The sequence below is a fragment of the Dipodomys ordii genome, unplaced genomic scaffold (assembly GCF_000151885.1).
Source record: "Dipodomys ordii isolate 6190 unplaced genomic scaffold, Dord_2.0 Scaffold243, whole genome shotgun sequence".
Lineage (NCBI taxonomy): Eukaryota > Metazoa > Chordata > Mammalia > Rodentia > Heteromyidae > Dipodomys > Dipodomys ordii.
The window spans coordinates 812,146-830,982 of record NW_012267459.1 but is presented as its reverse complement, the minus strand read 5'-3'; the positions used below and the strand labels follow the sequence as shown (position 1 = coordinate 830,982).

At 43.7% G+C, this 18,837-nt stretch overlaps 1 long non-coding RNA gene across 1 annotated transcript; it reads right to left on the bottom strand.

The window, feature by feature from the left end:
• Nucleotides 1-1,887: 1,887 nt before the first annotated feature.
• LOC106000810 lies at nt 1,888-16,843 on the bottom strand. Its single transcript, XR_001175810.1, has 4 exons — nt 16,702-16,843; nt 13,457-13,465; nt 8,569-8,573; nt 1,888-1,898 (listed from the first exon to the last, which is right to left on the bottom strand). It is a non-coding gene; the product is annotated as an uncharacterized LOC106000810 (long non-coding RNA).
• Between the last annotated feature and the right edge of the window lie 1,994 nt (nt 16,844-18,837).

The following is an 18,837-nucleotide window of genomic DNA, read 5'->3' as shown; positions in this document are numbered from 1 at the left end:
ATGTTGAAAACAAACTTTACAACTTTGGGGTGAGCGGAGGGATGATTTGGGGAGGTGGGGAGGGAAGGGATGATAGGGAAAACAAATGAAGAGATAACTAGGCTCAATAGGAAATGTACTCATTACCTTACTCATGTAACTGTAACCCCTCTGTACAGTATTCTTATAAACAAAACATATTTTTTAGAAGCTTCTTGATTTCATTTTTCCTGTACTGTGATTTGGCCTTCTTCAGCTATCAGTAATATACTTTACACACACAAACTGGGTAATTTGTGGTGGAAAGCTGCGGTGCCTCTGGAGTTCCAGATTCAAACAGTATAGACAACTGTCTGGAGGAATTATGATAGAGAAGATGCTGCCAATTAAATGGTTAACCATGGAAGTGGTTGAAAGAGCTCAGGGACAGCTCCAGGACCTAAGTTCAATCCCCATGACTGAATTTTTTTTTTGGGGGGGGTCCGGTCGTGGGGCCTGAACTCTGGGCTTGGGTGCTGTCCCTCAGCTCTTCAGCTCAAGGCTAGCACTCTACCACTTGAGCCCCAGTGCCACTTCCGGCTTTTTTTCTTTTTGCTTATGTGGTGCTGAGGAATCGAACCCAGGGCCTCATGCATGCAAGGCAAGCGCTCTACCACTAAGCCACCTTCCCAACCCAGAATTTTTTTTTTTTAAAGTAGAAATCCAACAAGATGAGAAAATTGTGAGCCATCCTCCATCAGAGGTCCCACTCCTGGGTATGTCCCCGTAGTTGTCTTTTATGCTGTGAGTCAACAAAGGGCTTTCCCATTGATACAAGCAGTTTGGGATTTAGTTTTATATATTTAATTTTAATTTTTGCTATTATTACATCTACTTGAAACTTCTGGAGTTAATTTTTAACCTTTTCCATTTTGGAACAAACATTTAAGACAATTCTTACTTTCTAAACACTTTTTTATCCAAAGGCATTTCCTCAGTTTCCCTTTTCAAAGTCTTTTTACTAACTTTCCTCTTGGTTTACATTTTTTAGTGGTTTTCTTTATCACAGATGACAGTTTTTATGTTGAACATGTATTTATATATTGTGAATAATTTTCAGTGGCAAGAGATCTCTTTGTCAGTCTTACTCTTGTAGATGACCAAGATTTAAGACAAAATCTTTTTTTTTTAACAAAGCACTTTAGCTGGAGCTCATTTTTTAGGGTTTGATTGTGTTAGCAAGGCATTTCATTAGTTGTTTGAACCAGGTTCTCAGCTGCACGCATGCTCCCAACTGCCTTCTTGCAGGAGGGAACATAGCACATAGTAGGCTCTTTTTTTCCTAGAGACACAAAAACAAACAGAAGGATTGATGCCCCAGTTTTAGACAAATACATAAACATAAAACAGGATGAAGAACAGAGACTTCTGAAAGGTGTTTTGAGTGACTCACAACAAAAATGTTTGGATGGCATGTCTAGCTTCAATGCACTGGTTGTCAGAGTGGTGGAAAGACCACAGGGCCTTGAAATTTGTCAGGGGGTGCACCTCCCCCTGTGGAGTTTTCCATCGCTTGGCAGCCGGCCCACCGAGGCCATCTGCCATCTGCCAGTGGCTTTAATGAACCCAGATGCCCTCTTGGTACTGGGATTTTAATAAATTGGGAAAAAGGAGAAGCCACCTGTTGAAGTATCAAATCTTGGAACCCGTTGATAGGCCAGAGAAGATAGAAGGAAGAAAAACAAAGCAACAAACCAATTCAGCTCCAATGGAGAGCTGAAGTGGGACGCCATGGTGATCAGATAAGGAGACAAGCCACCCAGCGTGAACATGGAGACACATGGCATGGCGTCTTCTTGATGCTGGAGCTGTTTTAGGCCTAAAAAGGGTAAACTTAGAGGCTATGTAGAAGCTGGTGATTTTAGGCATTTAGAGAGTTACTTAGTGTAGAATTAGAGCATGGGTTGGAGAATTTTTTTTTAGCAAAAGTTACCAGGATGGCTGTAAAAAGTTACTTAGAATTATAAATTTGACAATAGAATAAGTTTAGACATCTTTGTTAACAAAATATATTAGATGGTTGGATCTCAGTTTACAGGGCCTGTGAGGAGAGGCAGTAATTTTGTTAGCAAGGCATATCAGAATATGAATTGATCTCTGAACACCTAGAAGAGTGAAGAAGAGTAAGGTTGGTGGGAGAGTGGGAAGGGGTTTGTAGAAAACCCACCATGTGTCTTTTGTCTTTTTTTAGGTGTCAGTTTCTAAGGCCTGTAAATAGAATTGGGGGAGGGGATGGGTGAGCAGGTTTTTTTTAAGGAGAGGAGCTGATTGGATAGAGGTATTTGATAGGGAAGAGGGAAGAGGGAGGGATTTTTATTTGAAGCCTCCCAGAGAATTTGGCTTAAGGGAGAAATTAACAATTCAGATACCAAAGTGAGTGGATTTAGGAAAGAGAAAATAATTGAATTAAGGTCTGAGTCTCAGAGATATTTTTGGGTGGGAAAGGGAGAGAGCAGTAAAAGGAATAGCAGGAGAGAAGCTGGTCCAGTGTGTTAGCCAGCTAGCTACTGTCAGTGATGGATTATTGACAGACAGGGCAGAGGCTCGCTTATTTAGGGTGTAGAAGGGAAGAAGGTGTTAGCCAGAGAAGGGGGTTAGGAAATGTAAGGTTTATGTCCACACAGAGAGGCAGGCAGGGACAGAGGTTAGCAGAAGGATTTTGTGGTAGACCAACAGTTTTAGTTTAGAGACTCCAAATGGGCTACAGAGAGGAAGAATGTACAAGAGGAACCACTGATCCAGGATGGCTGGCCCTTGAGAGGGAATCTTTTTTTTGGGGGGGGGTCCAATCATGGGGCCTGAACTCTGGGCCTGGGCACTGTCCCTCAGCTCTTCAGCTCAAGGCAAGCGCTCTACCACTTGAGCCACATCACCACTTCCTGCTTTTTTTTTCTGTTTATGTGGTGCTGAGGAATTGAACCTAGGGCCTCATGCATGCAAGACAAACGCTCTACCACTGAACTACCTTCCCAGCCCTTGAGAGGGAATCTTGGGGGGGGGTGTTCTTGGACCCTGTCTGCATCTCATGCTCAGGGTACAGCAGAAGTGGAGGCAATTTAGTGGGAAATGATCTCCAGTCTGGAGATCATCCGGGGGGGGGGTGATACCAGACAAGAAAAGTTAGAGGAGATGGCTGGGAGATTTATAGCAGAGTAGGACTTCTGGGCAGTGTAGGATAAGTTTGTGTGTGTTGGGAGGGGGGTGGAGCAGAATGAGTATAGGGGGCTTGGAAAGGGGAGGAGCAGCCGAGGCTTGGAATGAGGAGCAGTGCCACGCTGAGAGAGGAGGGCATTGGTCTTGAGAGCTTGATGGAGAGGAGGAACCACTGAGAAGATGGGAGGGAGTGAAGTGGGAGAAGGGGCTGAGATGGTGACGGCCCATGGGAGGAGCTATAGGAGGAGCTGCGGAAAGGAAGAAGGGAGGATGGAGAGCTGGAGGGGGAGGAGGGGCTGAGGGGGGCTGCTGGAGCCAAGGCCAGAGAGCCAGGAGAGAGCTGTGCAGGTGGCTGGGACCCTGAGAAGTTGGAAGGTGGAGGGGTTGAGAAGCCAGAGACTACAGTGGCAATAGAAACTTCAGGGAAGGTGGGAGGGAGAGAGTTTGAAAACAGTTTGGCCTTGAGAGGGAGAATTTAATGTGTAAAGTATAAGGGCATAAATACAGTGGCAGAGAGAGAGAGAGAGGATTTTTACTCTGGAGGTAGTTAGAGAGTGAAGAAATGGGAAGTCCTGGATGGGTTCCATTTTCCGAGCGCTCACAAGAGTGGAATAAATCCCAAATAATGATGGGGTAAAAGGTGCCATTAAGTGGTCATTTGGATGGGCTCCCTAGGTCATAATCAGGCCATGCCCAGTTGTACAGATTAATGAGGCGAGGCACCTGTGCTTAAGGCCAGGAGCTAGGTGGAAAGAGCATATTGGCCAGTACGTACCCCAAGGGGGAGTCAGATGGGGGTTTAGATTGAGAATTACCCATTGGTGACGTGAGGCCCAAAACAATCTAGGCGTCCACAAAATGTCTTGGTCCTACGAATAAAGTGGCAGGAGACAGCAGTGAGGTCATCACCTGACTCCTGTGTCCCGAGCCTCAGGTCTGGGGGGTTAAGAAAAGTTGGCACCATGAGTCTAGATAAAAGTAAAGAAAGAACAGAATGTCACGATAGGAATCCCAAGTCCACTTACCCCATGCAAATGAAGGAAGGCCAGTGTTTGGGTGTGGGAGAGTGCTTGGGGCAGGAGGAGGCTATGCTGTGGCTCTGTCTGTCCAGCAAATGTCCAGGCCTCTGGGGTCGTAACTTTCAGGATGAGAGGAAGACTACCACAGAAGTGGAGAACCAGGCCCCTTGGGACAGATATGAATCCCCCCCACCACACACACACACATTCCCCTCACAAGAGAGGGAAGAACAAGTTCACCAAGAGAACTAGTTCCTGGCCAATGTACCACTGTTATATTAGACTTTTGCCAGAAAACCATGCAGATATCCAGGTACGCAGAACAAAGAAAGGTTTATTGCCAGCAAAGGGATCAGCAAATCCCTTCTCAGAAGAGAGGAGTGAGAAGAAGCACCGGCTATTGTCTGAGGTGACCTATATAACCTACTGAGGCTAGGAGGGGCTAGAAGGGGCTAGGAACCAGAGACTCTTGTGTAGACATGAGAACCAGTGGCTTCATCATGGTTGACTAGGATTTATGGCTGCTGCCCAAGTAGTAGATAAGGGGTTCTGCAGCTGCCTGGACCTGAAGGTCACACTAAGGGGCTCTTGCTGGCTTATATGGTGATAGGTGCCCCAGAGGAGTGCCATCTCAAGGCAAACAGGGTTTGGAGGCTGATTACTACCTTGACTAAGTGGGCTTAGTGTTGCCTAGGAAGGGAGCATGCTAAGCTGTGGAAGGAGAAAGGAGCATGCTAAGCTATGGGAAGGGAGCTCATTGGGCTAACAGTGCCACTTCTGGTGGTTACTGGGAGATAAGATTCTAATGGCCTTTCCTGCCTGGATTGGCTTCAAACTGTGATCCTCAGACCTCAGCCTCATGAGTAGTTAGCATTACTGGTGTGAGCTACCAGCACCCAGCTGGGATTTATTTTTACAACCTCTTTGATGGTTACCACATGTCCATTGATGGAAATGGAGTTTGTTATTACAACCTGAGTCCTAGGTTAAAAGAGCTGCACTGTGGTTTATTGCTTTTTCACCTGGGTAAACTAATGTGTATTAGAAATACACTTTGGTTAATCCTGAAATGTATCCTCTTCAACAAAATAATCTTAAAAGGAATAAAGAATTGCAATTTATTAAGTGTTCACATCTTGTTGAAAGATTATGAATCAAGGTTCAAAGAATTAACATCCACACATCATATAAAAATATTTATCAAAATGAATTCCAGGAAATGGAAACAAGATTTTTGTTTGTTTGTTCCTTTGTCTGTCTTTTGGGGACAAACAGGATGACACAAAAGTGGAGGCACAAATGGTGAATAAATGCAGTAGTGATATTCAGTTGACACCATGTTGAAAATGAATTATACAGGGCAGGGATGAGATGGAAGAATGGGAGACAGCAAAGGAAAGTGACATGTCCAAAAAGAAATGGACTCATTACTGACTTATGGAATGGTAACCTCTCTGTACATCAACTTTATAATACAATTTTAAAAACATAAGAACTAAAAGTCAACATCTAGTCTGTTGCCAGGGACATAGGCCTATAATCCTAGTGTTATGCCCAGATAAGGCTCCCCCAAAGACCACCAAGGAGCCGATTCTGATGCAGGCACATGAGATTTGTTTATTGCAAGCTCAAGCCTGGACTCACAACCGTCACTGCTGCAGCGAGTCCTACACAGCAAGTCAGAGTTGAGAGCCCTGACTTCCAGTTTAGCAAAGTTTTTATGTGGTTACAGCAAGGGTAGGGGGTTTCCAACTTAGCAGTTACATGATTGGTTGACATTTAGTAACTAAGTCTTGTAACAATCTTATTGGCTAAAGTGCTCAGGCTAAGCAGCTAAGCAGCAAAATATGTTAACTATGCTATCTTAAGAAACATCTGTCACCAGCTGATGGCTATTGCTAGGAGAGTTACGGGCAGAATGTTATTGGGACATTTTGCAGTTTTTCCAGGAACCTGAGTTCTTACTTTTGGTAAAAGTCTTTACAATGGGCACTTTTGGTAAAGGCCTGCACAATGGATACTTTTGGTAAAGGCCTTCAAAATGGGGACTAAGTCCAAAATGGCTGTACTTTGGCTAAGGCCTCTCACTAGCTACTCAGGAGGATGAAATTGGAAGATCCTGGTGAGACTCTTATCTCCAATAAGCTACCCCAAAGCAGGAAGTCGCACTGTGGCACAAGTGGAGGACCATCAGCTTTAAGTGCAAAGTTCAAGGTCAGTATCCAAGTCCATATTGAGTGAATGGGTCCACATGAGTGCACAGACAGACAGACGGACACACACACACACACACACACACACACACGCACACACAATATCAACATTCAGAAACAAGTTCTGAGGACAGTGACATGTCAGAGAGGACAATAGTCTCTCCAACACCAAGCAAGGATGTGTGCATATGGATGCACATTTCCAATGTGTATAACAATGTGGGAGATAGGTGGAAATTCACATATTTATCTTGGCAGCACTCAGAATGGGACTGGCCGGTGGCATTTAAATTCTGCTTCCCTTGAACCTGAAAGGCTCATAGGTGTTAGGTAATGAAAGAGGCTCCCAGGAAGGAACACCACCACGCATGTGCTATTCAACCAAGGGATAAGTTTATTCTGCCAACCAGCTGGGCCAGGTTGGCACTCCACGTGGCTGGAAAAAGGGAAGTCTGGCTCTGGGCCAGGCCTCACCTAGGGTAGGGTGGAGGAGATGTGGCCAGATAAAGGGAGGTGGGGCAAGGTAAGCGCAGGTGGGACCAGGTGGGAGAAAGTTGTGGCCACATCGGATCTGGATGTGACCTAGGCAGATGCAGAGGTGACCTCCTCCAGGTGTGCCAGTTGCCTAGGTAACACAGGTACTGGGCGGAGACTTGGCCACTAGGAGGGAGGAGTCTGCCCATCATCCAGGAGTGGACATTACAGTAGGAAAACCAGGAGAAAAGGCAGAAGGCTGGGGAAACCACACCCACTGCTCCCTCTCTGCATAAAACTCAATCAATAAAACCGGAGTCACCAATTTTACTGAGACTCTGCTGCGGTCACCACCAGCTACTGCAGTGGGGTCCTGGAATTTGAACTCAGAGCCTGGACCTTATCTGTTTCTTAGCTTTTTCACTTAAAGCTAGCACTCTCCACCACTTGAGCCACAGCTGTGCTTCCAACGTTTTGGTGATTTACCAGTCGCACAAACCTAACTGTCGGGGCTGGTTTCAAACCTGGTTCCACAGTTTTCTTGGTGTCCAGTGACTGTCAGGATCATAAATGAGGACAGCCGAATGCATGGGAAGTGGGAAATGATGAGTGGGAAGCTCCTCTGGAATGAGGAACGTGGGGTGGGTGAGGGGAAGGATCTTGGAACCGGAAGCTGCCACACATCTAGAATGGGAGGGGGCGGCGCCGATGGAAAGGGAAGAGGCAGGGAGCTTACCTGGGTCTGTGGTGGCCATAATCAGGACCCACTAGTCAAGAGGGAGCCACTTCACTCAGTGGCCTGCAAGAAGGGCTGGGGCCAGGCTCGGTGGGGGCGGGAACCTGGCGTCTGAGGAGTCCTGTCCATCCTGTTCTATATATCCTGTCTGCTCCAGGAGAGGTGAATTCAGCCCAGGTCATGTGGCAATGGGGGATCCATCCTGGGAAAGACTCCTGATTTTTTTATGGAGTTTAAGCATAGAGGGAGCAGTGGGTGTGTGGTTTCCCCAGCCTTCTGTCTTTTCTCCACTCCTGGATGGCTGGATGGCAGGCAGACTCCTCTCTCCTTGCAGTCAAGTCTTCTCCCGGTACCTAGGTTACCCATTACAGAGGCAACTGACACAGCTACAGGAGGTCCATCCGCATCTGCTGAGGTCACATCCAGATCTGATATGGCCACATCTTTCTCCCACCTGGTCGCACTTCCCTTTACCTCCAAGATGAAACTCCACCTTTATCAGTAGTGAGAGGGGGCTCCTCCCATTGACACTTCTCATTGGGCCATTGGTGAAGCCTCTGTTTTATTAGCCAATCAGAAACAGGCTTTGTGATTGACTCGTATAGCATAGCCCCACCCCTAGGCCTGAGTCACCAGATTGGGTTCATTTCTCTGGCTGAGTGGTTTAGAGGGTCAGTTCAGGCTTAACTCTCTGTGGTGGACCTGGCTCAGCCTTGGGATATTGTATACAGCAGAATTTGTTCCAGATTTCCCTCCCTCCCTCCCTCCCTCCCTCCCTCTCTTCCTTCCTTCTTTCCTTCCTTCCTTCCTCCTCCTTCTCCTCCTTCTCATCCTCTTCCTCTTCCTCCTCCTCCTTCTTTTTTGTTCTGGCACTAGGAGCTTAAACTCAGTGAAGGCCTGGGTGCTGTCTCAGCTCTTTTACTCAAGCACTCTACCAATTGAGCCACAGATCCACTTCAGCTTTTTTGGTGGTTAGTTATGAAATAGAGTTTCATGCACTTCACATTCTTGGGCTGGGTTGGAATTGTGATCCTCAGACCTCAGCCTAGGATTACAGGTATATACATCACCGGTTTATGCTTTTTTTTTTTGAGGTTTAATTGATCTCCAAGTGGGGCAGAGTTTCAGCCTGTAAACCTAGTTATTCAGGCACGTGCATGTGTGCACACGCACGCACGTGCACGCACGCACGCACACACACAGCACTGTAAGTTGTACAATGGGGATTCAATCCAGTGTGTTACTTTCTAAGCTCATTGCAGTTTCTTCTTTCTTTCCTTCCTTTCTTCCTTTCTTTCTTTCATCTTTCTATCATTTTCTTTCTTATGTGAATCCTGGAATCCTAGAGAATTCAGGCCTAGGTGCTATTGAGGAGCCTGAGGCCTGGTGACTCCATCTTGAGCTAGTAACCATCTTGAGAGGTATGAGTTATGCAGCTGACCATGAGCCCGACCTGGGAATGAACAGAAAAAACAATTCCCGGGTGACTAGGGACATAAACAGTCCTTGGGAAAACCCGCAGACAGTTGCTGGAGGGCATGGTAACCCAGCAGTCAGACCACAGGTGGTGTTTGTTTGAGAAAGGAACTCTGCAGTTCAGCACTTAAATCCTTGAGACTCCCCTGTGGTGGGAGCCAACCAGTTTAAAATACCTCAGCCCTTTGATCTAACCAACAACATTTTTCTGGTCCTGTCCCACTTTGTAGTGCGCCAATTATACTATAGAATTGTTTTATGACTTTCCTGCAATGTGTAGTGATAAGTTACAAGATGCTATGATGTATGCAAAGACCCTGCCTTCCCTAAAAAGTGTATTTAAGTGCTGTAACCCTGGGCTCAGGGCTTCTTGGGGTCACCAGTTATCTGGTGCACAGAGGGCCAAGCTCGAGCTTGCAATAAATGACTCTTTAGCTGTTTACATTGATCTTGGTCTCTGGTGGTCTTCGGGGGGTCTTGAGTCCAAGTACAACACTATCCCTGGCTTTTTTGCTCAAGGCTGGCCCTCTAGTACTTGAGACACAGCTCCATTTTTGGTGGTTAATTGAAAATAAGAATCTCATGGACTTTTCTGCCCAAACAGGTTTGGGACTATGATCCTCAGATCTCAGCCTCCTGAGTAGCTAGGATTACAAGCTTGAGCAACCAGTGTCCAGTCCTCTTCAATGTAAGTCCCTGTAAGTGGGTCTATCTACTATGAGGAAGTGTACTCTCTATGGTGGGTTCTTCTCATGCTGGTATTTCTCTATGAGGCCAGATCTTTTGGGGCCGTGCAGTCTAGTATGATGCAGGACTTTCTGTGAGTCAGGAAACTATGAGAAAAGGCCCTCTATAAAGGCTCTATCTATTTCTATTGAGGCAGGTTCCTCTGGGAGAAGGATGGACTCTAGTGCATCAGGGTTCTTCCATGGGAAAGAGGTTCTCTATGAAGCAGTGTACTGTATGAAGCATCTTCTTGGAAGTAGTGTGCTACATGAGGCAAGGTCAGCATTGAAAGCAGGGTCATATGATGTTGGAATGGCCTTGATAAGGCATGACTCTCTCAGACAAAGACCTTTATCAAGTGTCTTATGTGAGCCATGGTCCTCCTATGAGGAGTCAAGGCTTTCTTGAGGCAGGGCCCTCTTTAGACCAAAGCCCTCTATGAGGTAGGGCCACCAATCTAAGCTGTGTTTTTTGGCACTGTTGCTTAGCTTTTTTGTTCAAAGCTAGTGCTCTACCACTTGAGCCATGTTCAGCTTTTTCGTCATTAATTGGAGAGAAAAGTCTCCTGGACTTTCCTACCTGGGCTAGCTTTGAATGGTGATTCTCAGATCTCAGCCTTCTAAGTAGCTAGGATTGCAGATGTGAGCCACCGATGCACAGCCTCAAGCCCAGGCCATCTTTGTGGCAAGAGCCTTTATGAGGCAGAGCCCACAATGGTTCAGAGCTGTCCTCTATGATGCAGGATCCCACGTGACACAAGGTTCTGAGACAGTTCTTTATGAAGTGATGTGCTATTAAGCAGGGACTTGTATCAGGCAGGGTCCTCAGTGATGCAGGGCTTGCCTCATAGAGGACTGCATATCCATCACAGCGGGGCCATTCCTTGGAAGGACATCCCTGGCTGACTGGGGGAAGCAGCGCCCTTCCTTCAGGGAGCAGGTCAGCAGGAGGCAGAAGCTGAGGCATGGCAGCCTCAGCAGTGGGCTTTGCCTGTCCTGGCCTTCGCTGCCCTGGCCCAGTGGGATCTGGAGACCGGCAGGAGCAGCATATGATGGAAAGTGTGAGGAGGTAGAGCTCAGCCTCCTGAGTAGCTAGGATTACAGATGTGAGCCACTGGCGCTGGGCTTCTTCCCCTTTTTTTGTAGTGGAAGACTTTTCACTCTGGTGACTACTCTGGTATATTCTGGTGTTCTCTAAGCTTGTCTATTGTGTAGCATACTTTCACATATTGATTCCATGTATTTATGAGTGGATATTATGTCCCATTTTATTACATATTTTAAAACCAGCTAACAAGGCAGCTGAATCAGAAATTTTTCTTTTTAACTTTAATAAATTTGACAACACAACTGAAATAACAGTAGCCCATCACTGATGGTCTAGTCTAGCAATGTCAATTATCTTTACAGAAAATTATGCAGTAACATTTCTATATTTTGTACTAAACCTTTTCTGAATGATCAATATATTCCAATGTATGAATAATAATGATGGTTGGGGAACTGTTTATTATAGATAATTTTAAGGTGTATAGCAAGTTTCAAGGAGATCCATTTACATTGAACAACTGATCAGAGGATTATATCTAAATTGTGATCATGGCATATGAGATGGAATTAAATACTCTATCTGGTCTTTACATCAACCACATCTTTATTCAAACTTCACAAGGCAATATTCTGAACTATTAACGGCATTTCAAAACAGAAATTACATTCAACAGGCTCTTCTCAATGAGCAGATTTTAATGTTGATATCATTTTAAAAGACTTTTTTAAAGCAAATATTCATTTCTTTATATATTTCTTTTATTAAGCTATTTTAAAAGAAAGCCAAGTGCTGTCTGGTCTGCTTATGGAGTAGGAATTGCATCAGAGTACATATATTCTTTCTGTACAATGCCTGTGATGTTGAGGAAGGTTCTTTATTAGCATATGCCTGAATATCTGACTCTATGGAGTTGATGAATGCATTGACTTTTTTTTATACCCCAAATGATTGAATTGTTAAGTATAAAATTAAGCTAATCAATTTCTAACCATTTCTCATAAACAGCCACTCAACACGATAATTTTTAGATTTATGTGTATGCATATAAATATTAATTTACATTAGAGTGAAAGTAACTGGTTTGCTTCTAAAGTTAGTTTCTATAGTGAGTTTCCAAGTGTCTCTGACATTCCTCAAGTATTATATATGCAGTAACATAATGTAAGTTGCCTCCAGCTACTTTAGGATATTTTCCTAACCTATTTATTATAGGAAGAATAGTTTAGGTTCATATACTCAGAGCTAAGATGTTTCTCTGATAAATCAGGTAATAAAATATATTTGATAGATACAAAGAAAGAAAAGGATATCCCTACTTCAGATCACATTACCTCACATTGCCTCATTGAGAATGCTGCATCCTAGACAGTAGCCCTCCTTCAGGAGACTGAATAAGAGAATACTCAGTCTCATAGGGATAGGGGACTACCTCATAATGGGTCCTGTCTCAGAAGATGATGTCTTATTGAGGACTCTTTCTGCAAGCTCACTTGCCTCAAAGAGGACTCTGAATTAGAAAGTAAGGCCCAACCTCATAGAGGGGTCTGTCTTATAGAGGCTTCTGGGTTCTAGAGGATGTGCTTCAAAAATGGTCTTGCCCCATAGAGAACCCTGTATCAGAGGGCCTTGACTCCTAAAAGACTCTTGTCTCATAAAAGATCCTGCATATTGGAGGTCTTGCCCCATAGTGGAAAGCTTTGCCTGAAAAAAGGGGCCTTCCATCATGGAAAACACTGTTTCAAAGAATACAGCTCTGCTTTATCTCATAGAAGGCTCATTCTCATAGAAGACACTGCCACAAAGAAGGCCTTGCTTCTCAGGAGGCTCTGTCTCAGAGGGTTGTGCTTCATGAAGGATCCTGCGCCATGGTCCATGATGGAACCTTCTCCCCATAGGACCTTTCTGAATAGAGGACCATGTTTCATGGAGGATCCTGATCCATAAAGGACAGGCCTTCCTCATAGAGGCATAGAAGACCAGGACACACAGAAAACCCTACTTCATAGAGGATCCTGCCTCAAAAAGAGTCCTTGCTTATGGAGGAGCCTAAGGGAGGACCCAGGCTCATGGAAGATATTGCCTCAGAGTGGGTAGCCCTGTGTCAAAGGGCACTGTCACAAAGTGGGCTCTCCCTCATAAAGGATTCCTGACTTCCTTGTCTTACTGAAGGCTCTGGTTAATAGAATACAGAGGGCCCTGACTCAAACAGGAACCAGGCATCATAAAGAACAGCCCTGAATCCTAGAGCAATCTGCCTCCTAGAGGTGCCTGCCACTAAAAGATCCTGTCTTGGCTCATAGATGCCTCTGTCCCATAAGAAGACGCTATTTCATAGAGGTTCCTACCTAATATAGGGCCTTTGCTACATAGAAGAGACCCCCAATCTTAAAGGGTTTAAGCCTCAGAACATGGTCTCATAGAAGATAGCTCTGCCACACAAATAATAGTCCTGTATCAGAGGACCCTGTGTCATAGATGCCATGCATCAAAAAGGAGCCTTCCTCAGAAGACCCTGCCTAATTGAGTGTCCTGTGTAGGGTACATCCCTACCTTGGAGGATCCTGCCTCACAGGATGAAGGTCCTGCCTAACAATGCTTACCTGGCTCATAATAGAATCTGCCTCTTAGAGGGCCCTGTTTCCTAGAAGGTCATGCTCCATAAACAGCCATTTTTTGTTGATGTTGTGCTAGTGTTGGGGCTTGAACTCAGGGCTGGGGTGCTGTTCTTGAGCTGCTTTTGGTTAAAGAAGGGCTTTCTACCACTTGAGCCATACTCCTACTTCTGGATTTGGGGGTTGTTTATTGGAGATTATGAGTATCATAGATTTTCCTGCCTGTGCTGGCTTTGAACCACTATACTCAAATCTCAGCCTCTTGAGTAGTTAGGATGACATGTGTGAGCTATCAGTACCCAGTGACATTAAAGAGGAAATTACCCCAAATCATGTCTGTTCCTCATAAAAACAACCCTGGCTTAGAGGACCATACTTCAAAGAGGACCCTGCATTATAAAAGATAGCCCTGAATAATAGCTTTGCCTTCTTCTTATAGAATTGGTCATGCCTCATACAGAGTCCTGCATCAGAGAGACTTCTGCCTCATTGACTATCCTGCTTTGTGGAGCATTCTGCCTTACAGATGACAACCTGCCTTCATGAGGACCAAGCTGCACAGAGGACCATGCCTCCTCAAAGGCCCTGAAACCTAGGAGGCACAGCCTCAAAGAGTACTCTGAAGAGGATGCAAAGAATTCAGTTGCGCAGTGTTGGTAACAATTGAGATTAGTCTACACACTATGGTAGTGTGGTGAATCTTCAATAATCTAAGAATAGAATGATGATATCTCTGTAATCCAGGTATACCACTTTTGGGTACATACCCAAAGGAATGTAAGTCCACTTACTACAAATATACATGCACACTCAAGTTTATTGACATACTAGCCATAATATACTAGTTATGGTATCAGCCTAGATGCCTGCCAATGGGAGAATAGGCAATAAATTTGAGGTTTAGATAGACAATGGAGTTTTATTCAGACAGACAGAATGAAATGATGATGTTTACAGGAAGATAAATGGAACTAGAGATCATTGTGTTCAATGAAATAAGGCATACTTTGAAATACAGGTATCACATGTTTACTCTCACATGTAGATTTACAAACAACCTGGAAATAGAAATGTGAATATTTGGGATGAGGAATTGGACCTGGGTGAATGTGATCAAAGTATATTCTAAACATTCATGAAAGTATCAATGAAACCCATTATTTTGTATAACTCACATCTGCTTAAAAATGAATTGGGGAGCTGGGCACCAATGGCTCAACCTCTCAAGAGGCTGAGATCTGAGGATTGTGATTCTAAGCCAGCCTGGGCAGGAAAGTCCATGAGTCTCTTGTCTCCAATGAACCATCAAAAGGCCAAAACTGGAGTTGTGGCTCATGTGGTAGAGCTCCAGCCTTGAATAAAATAACTAAGGTACAGATACATACTCAGGCCCAGAGTTCAAACCCCAGCACCAGCAAAAAAAAACAAAAAAAAACAAAAAAAAACTGAACATACCTTTTAAAACAATAGGTACTCGTGGTTCATACATGTAAACACACACTACTCAGGAGGCTAAGATCTGAGGATTGTGGCTTACAGCCAGACTCTTGTCTCCAATGAACCACCAAAGAGGTAGAAATAAAGCAGTTGTTCAAGTGGCAGAGAGTCAGCCTTGAGTGAAAAAGCTAAGAAACATCATGATCAGGCTCTGAGTTCAAAGCCCTTACACTGGCACAAACTCATACACACACACACACACACACACACACACACACACAGATGTTCAATACTGTAAATGATCAGTGAATGCAAATCTAAACCAAAATGAGATTACACCTTATATACACTAGAATGGCTTTTGTGAAATCTCAAAATAGGCTGTAGTACTAGCTATTCAGGAGGCTGAGATCTGAGGATTGTTCAAAACCAGCCTGGGCAGGAAAGTCCATGAGACTCTTATCTCCAATTAACCACCAGAGAACCAGAAGTGGTGCTGTGGCTCAAGTGGTAGAGCACTTGCCTTGAGCTGAAGAGCTGAGGGACAGTGCCCAGGCCCAGAGTAGTTCAAACCCCACAACCAACAGAAAAAATAAAAAGAAATAAAAAGAAAAAAATCTCAAAATAGAGCAAATGTTAGGCTGTGTCGAAAATGGAACATTTATCTTTTTAGTAGGAATATATATTAGTACTGGCATTTAGAAAAACAGTAGGGTGTTTTTCACAAACATTCAAAGTATAATTGCAAATTTCAAAGTGTGATCCAATAATTTTACTTCTTCAAATACATCCACAGAATATTCATACTCAGAGATATCCACACTTAATGTTCATGCAATATCACTTATAACTAAGAAAGAATTGTTCATTAGTAGATGAAGAAACCATTGTATACATACATATAAAATGTAAATATACTTATATGATGTGCATACATCATATATAAAGTTATTTAAGAAAGTTCTGAATTTGTGGGTGTGGGGTGTACTGGAGGTTGAACTTAGGGCTTTGTACTCTTACTTAGCTTTAGTTTTCAAGGTTGGCACAGCACCACTGAGATACATCTCCACTTCTGGATTCTTGCTGGTTAATTAGAGATAAAAGCCTCGTGAATTTGTCTATCTGTGCTGGTTTTGAATTGCGATTCTCAGATCTCAGCCTTCGAATAGCTAAGATTGCAGGAGTGAGCCACTGGCACCTAGCCTAAATTTTCTCTTTTGGGGTGCACAGTGTCTCTGTGTGGCTCACACAGTCATTAAACATGATTTTCCTGCCTCTGTCTCTGAGTACTGGCATTACAAGCTTGTGCATGCCTGAGTTTTAGTTTTTGTTTTTTGTTTTTTGGTCAGTTGTGGGGCTTGAACTCTGGGCCTGGGCTCTGACCCTGAGTTCTTCAGCTCAAGGCGAGTGCTCTACCGATTGAACCACAGGGCTACTTCCGGTTTTTGAGTGTTTTATTGAAGATAAGACTCTCAAGGACTTTCTGCCCAGGCTGTCTTTGAACCGCGATCCTCAGATTTCAGCCACCTGAATAGCTAGGATTGCAGGCGTGAGCCTGGTGCCCCGCCTGTTTTTAATACAGAGGAAACTTGACAGCATGATAATTAGTTCAATAAACTAGGTTCAGAAAAGTTAATACTACATCACTCTCATTTATATTTAAATCTACAAAAGGTCAAATTATAGCTATAGACTGTGGAATGGTTATTACCAGGGCCTGGGATATAATGTAGGAAAAGCTGAATTATTGAACAGTTAAGTGTTCAAGACAATTATTAAAGAGTTACTGTTATTAGTAGTAATGAGTGTAATCTGCTCTTGTGAAAAAAATAGATCCCCAGTTTTCCTGTGACAAAAATGTAATATAGGCAATGTTTATTCCCATTATCTTGGTTATGGTAGAAATTATAAAAATGTGAATGCCACACTAAAAAACTTACATATATATTTTTATTTTTAATCATATTCAGTTACTCCAGTAAGTATGACTAGAGAAATGTGTAAGTCTCATTAGATATCTGGTTAAAATGAAAAATACAAATTCTCATTATGTATATGAATTCAGGATGTTCACACATAATATTAAACTATAACAAAGTAGTTAGCAAAATATAAATATTGCTGATAATTAAAACGTTTTCAAAAATAAAAACATTGAGGGGCTAGGAAGGTGGCTCGGCAGTAGAGCGCTTGCCTCACATGCATGAGGCCCTGGGTTCAATTCCTCAGCACCACATAAACTGAAAAGGCCGGAAGTGGCACTGTGGCTCAAGTGGTAGAGCACTGGCCTTAAGCTGAAGAGCTCACCTAGGCCTAGATTTCAAGTCCCACGATGAACAAAAAAAAAAAAAAATTAAAACAGGATCATCTTAAAAGTGTACTTCACAATAACTGAAATGTATATGAGACTTGATATGAAATAGTCATTGCCTACATTGAGCTAAAGGAACTACATACACAGCAGCATGAGCTTCAAGGTACTTTTGAGAATAAATGTAATTCTACCAATTTCATATAAATCATAAAAAAACTGGAAGTGTGGTTCAAGTGTGTGCACACAAACACATACACACAGACACATTAGATTTTTATAAAGTCCAGTACTGTTACATGAACAATTTAACCGAAGTGAGAAGAATCTTACTTTTCAGAAAAAATTTTCCATCATTATTATTTTTTTGTCCTAGTCTTGGGATTTGAACTAAGAGCCTTGGCTCTATCTGGACTAAGTGCCTTTTGCTTCAGGCTAGTGCTCTACGACTTGAGCTATAGCTCCACCTCTGGCTTTTGGTGGTTAATTGGAGATATAAGTCTCATAGACTTTCCTGCCAGGGCTGGATTTAAACCATGTTTCTCAGATCTCAGCCTCCTGAGTAGCTTAGAGCCATGAGCCACTTGTACCTGGCTTCCATTATTACTTAAAAAGAAAAAAAAAATAACGGGCTGGTTGCTCGTGGCTTATGCCTGGAACCATAACTACCCAGGAGGCTCACAGTTCAAAGCCAGCCCAGACAGGAAAGTCTGTGAGACTCATTTCCAATTTATCACAAAGCCGAAAGTGGCACTGTGACTCAAGTGTGTAAAGCACTAGCCTTGACCAAAAGATGCCCAGGGACAGCATCTAGGCTCAGAGTTCAAGCCAAGAGACAGCTAAAAATAAGTAACTAAATAAATAGCATTTTGAGTAATGTTTTCAGAATTTTTATTTGGACCAAATGGCCGAGAGTGAGATAGACATTGAGTACATGCTTCTGAACAGTCAGCAAGACTTGACCATATACCCAATAACACTGAGATGGATGAGATGATGAAATCCACCCAGTACATGATTACAAAGAAGCTCAGTAACAGCAGGATTGTCCAGGTGGACTTTTTCTCTAGAGAGGATCCTTGGGATGGAGTGGGGCTATGAATATGCTGAGATTGCTTCTGATGCATGAACAAGGAAATTGCCATGTGTGCACTGGAGAACAGCAAGACAGGAACACATCTCTGAATACTGTCGCTGTTAAAATCAATCCCCTTGGGGAAAGGCAAGCAGGATTTATTGACCTCCTGTGATCTGAGTCACACTGGTATCATCACCAGTGAAGAAGCTCTGGTTACTAGTGCAAGAAAAAATGAGAAGCCATATACAGAGGAGAGTGTAGATCACATTTTTTTTTGGTGGGGGGGGTTGGGGTCGGTTGTGGGCCTGGGTGCTGCCCCTGAGCTTTTTTGTGCTCAAGACTAGCACTCTACCACTTGAGCCACAGCACTTCTTCCAGCTTTTGAGTTAAGGGTAATTGGAGCCAAGAGTCTCATGAAGACTTTTCTGCTAGGCCTGGCTCCAAACCGTGATCAGCCTCCTGTGTAACTAGGATTATAGGTGTTGAAATGCTCGAGTTCAGGACCCCAAAAAGACCACCAGAGACCAAGATCAG